Source organism: Magnolia sinica, chromosome 5 (assembly GCF_029962835.1).
Source record: "Magnolia sinica isolate HGM2019 chromosome 5, MsV1, whole genome shotgun sequence".
Taxonomy (NCBI): domain Eukaryota; kingdom Viridiplantae; phylum Streptophyta; class Magnoliopsida; order Magnoliales; family Magnoliaceae; genus Magnolia; species Magnolia sinica.
The window spans coordinates 89204632-89208060 of record NC_080577.1 but is presented as its reverse complement, the minus strand read 5'-3'; the positions used below and the strand labels follow the sequence as shown (position 1 = coordinate 89208060).

Sequence of the window (3429 nt, the reverse complement as noted above, 5' to 3'; positions counted from 1 at the left end):
TCCGCTATCGTCCATCCCAGGGCTCCTTTATGCTCAATGAGAGTAAATATGAGCATACTTTCCTGTTCTTTCTCTAGGTGGGCAGAGATCACCACCGGGTATGTCTCATCTTGACCTAAATAGGCATATTTCAAATTAGAGGGCAAAGGTTTTAGGTCAAGCTTCGGCGGCTTGAGGTTAGACGGTAGAGGCACTACATCAGTCTGTGGCAATTCTTCGAATTATGGCCTCCACCGGTTAACTTCAAGTACCGGTGCAGTATCAAGCAAGGCACACGTCTCCCTAATCATGTCATCATCAAAATCATGGGAGTGGGCCAGGCACGTCTCTAGAGAGTCAGAGGATAAGGTTAGAGGTGTCGTATCTTCCACTAAAGAGTCAATCATGTTAATGTCGTGAAAATTGTCATCCTCCTCTAAGTTTCTGCCGTTATTGAAAAAGATGTTTGACTCCAATGTCATATTCCCAAAAGACATAGTCATGACACCATTCCTGCAATTGATAATTGCATTTGAAGTGGCAAGGAATGGGCGGCCAAGAATGACGGGGATCTGAGTGCTTATGTTATTGATGGGTTCGGTGTCCAGGATGATAAAATCTACAGGGTAGTAAAATCTATCAACTTGGACCAACACATCCTCAATTATCCCTCTTCGTACATGAACAGAGCGATCAGCAAGTTGTAGTGTGGTTAGGGTGGGTTTTAATTCACCCAAACCTAACTGTTTGTATACCGCGTAGGGAATCAGATTGACGCTCGCTCCTAAGTCAAGAAGTGCATGATCAATTCGATGGTCCCCGATTACACATGATATGGTTGGGCTACCGGGATCCTTGAATTTCTGTGGCACATCTTGCTTTAGGATGGCACTCACTTTCTCGGTCAAGAAGATCTTCTTTTGAATACTCTACCATCGTTTGGTCGTGCATAAGTCTTTCAGGAATTTGGCATATGAAGGTATCTGTTTAACGACATCAAGTAGAGGAATGTTGACTTTCACTTGTTTCAATACCTCTAGGATATCCTGAGAGTTAGAGAGAGGTTTTGGTGAAACCAACCGTTGGGGGAACGGAGCAACTGGCTTCTCTAGAAGTTCCGGTTCTAATTTTTGTGGGGCATCACTAGATCTATCATTGTTGTCCTCTTCTGGTTCTTGAGGCTTTTCGGGTCTAACCGGAAGAGTTTTATCAATGATCTTTCCACTCCTAAGAGTGGTGATGGATTTAGTGTGCCCCATCTGATTTGAAGAGCTGGGATCATTAATCTCGTACTGCGGTTTAGGATTGGGCAGAGGTTGTGCAGGAAGCATCCCCTTTTCTATAACCGTCATACGAGAATCTATCTTTTGCATAAAATCTGTAATTCCCCGCATTACCTGAGCCAGCTCTTGTATGGAATTTTGAACCGGTTCCTCTTGAGGTTTCACTTGATTTGGATTTTGATTGAAGAAACCTTGAGGAGTAGCTGTTTGTCCATTCCTCCAACTAAAGTTTGGATGATTTTTCCATCCAGGATTGTACGTATTGGAGTTAGGTCCAGTAAAAGGTCTTTGATAGTTGTTTACGGCATTAGCTTGTTCATTCAACACTCCTCGAAAGGTGGGTATTGTAGGACAATTTTCAGTTGTATGAATGTTGCAATCAAAGATGCCACAAACAATTTCATTAACCTTATCCTTCTTTCCTTCCATGGCCTCAACTTTCCTTATGAGCATAGTCACTTTACACTTGAGGTCATCCTCTTCTTTCAAGAGATATAATCCACCTTTCTCCTTTAATTGAGTCGGCCTAGACATGGTGTTCGACTTTGGGTAATAGTCCAATGATTATGTTTTTTCAGTAAGACTATCGAGGTAATCCCATACCTCGTCAACATCTTTATTAATGAACTCTCCATTACACATTGTCTCGACCATTTGGCGCATGGAAGATGTCAGTCCATCATAGAAAAAATTTGTAATGCGTCACGTTTCAAATCAGTGTTGTGGGCATGAACTGACCAAATCTTTGAAAATTTCCCAACATTGGAAGAATGTTTCATCTTCCTTTTGGGCAAAGTTCATGATTGCTTTTCTGAGGGTAATCGTTTTATGATGTGGGAAGAATTTTTTTATGAATTCCCTCTGCATGTCGTTCCATGTGCCAATGGATCTAGAACGCAGTGAATGTAACCACGTCTTAGCTTTCTCTTTTAAGGAAAAAGGAAAGAGTTTCAGCCTGATTGTATCCTCAGATACATTAGGAAAACATAATGTAGCTATAATCTCATTGAACTCTTTCAAATGTAAATATGGACTTTCTGATTCAAGTCCATGGAATTTGGGAAGGAGTTGGATAACTCCTGGCTTGATGTCCATTTGTCCTGTGTTTTCAGAAAAAATCATGCATGAGGGCGTACTCACTCCCGTCGGTTGTAGATAATCTCGTAAAGTACGAGGCGGGGGTGCCTGATGCACCTCGTTCTCATCTTAGGTATCCTCCACCCTGGGTGGAAGTAGAGGAGGTTGGTCTTCAGCCATAACTTCAATTAACTCAGGGGATTTCGAGTGGTGTCTAGTCCTGCGATGGATAGTCAACCCCTCAACCAATCCTCCTTTAGTCAAGAGACGTCGAGTGTTGTCACAGGCCCACTTGGGCATGAAACACTCGCAGCCCTCAAATAAATTCGAACGAAACGAAAATCTAGAAAGAGAGAGAGAATTGGAGAGAAATTACCAACTTGAAGTCCCTAAGTTAAAGACCTGCAAAAGAAAACAAACAAGTCAGTTTCTAAAAGAAAAAAAGTCTAAATTAGAAAGTAAATTACTAAAAGAGAACTGAAAAATAGAAAGTAGAAAAAAATCTTACTGAATTAGAAATTTCAACCTTAAAAGCCTACACAATAAGAAAGTTAGTTTCTAAAAAGGAAAGTGCCAGAATTAGAGAGTTTCTAAAAATGAAGGAAAGATGAGTTAGTTTCTAAAATTAGAAAGAATCTCTAAAGAGGGAGATAACTAACCTAGTTTCTAGAAATAAAAGAGGAAAGTTTCTAAAAATAAACTAGTTCCTAAAAATAGAAAAATACTAGAAAATAGAGAATTTCTAAAATTAAAAGAAAGCTTAGAATAAGAAAATTTCTAAAACCCAAATAATAATTCTAAAAATAGAAAAAGTAGAGGAATTAGAAAGGGATTACCAATTTAGAAGTTATTTCAGGATCCTACAAAACAGGAAAACAGGTTAGTTTCTAAAAAAAAAATAAAAACTTTTAACCTAAAGTTAGTAAAATCCTAATCTTAACCTAATTCTAAACTAATTAATTTCAGAAAAACGTAGCCGTCAATTCCCGACAACGGCGCCAAAAACTTGTTCACTCCCCAAGTATAGGGTTGTGATGTAGTAATTAACTCGGTAAGACCGAGGTCGAATCCACAGGGACTGAAACTTGTA

At 39.5% G+C, this 3429-nt stretch overlaps 1 non-coding gene across 1 annotated transcript; it reads left to right on the top strand.

The window, feature by feature from the left end:
• The first annotated feature begins 1974 nt into the window (after positions 1-1974).
• Positions 1975-2081, top strand: LOC131247655 (small nucleolar RNA R71). The gene has a single exon (XR_009171930.1). It is a non-coding gene; the product is annotated as a small nucleolar RNA R71 (small nucleolar RNA).
• Positions 2082-3429: the final 1348 nt, after the last annotated feature.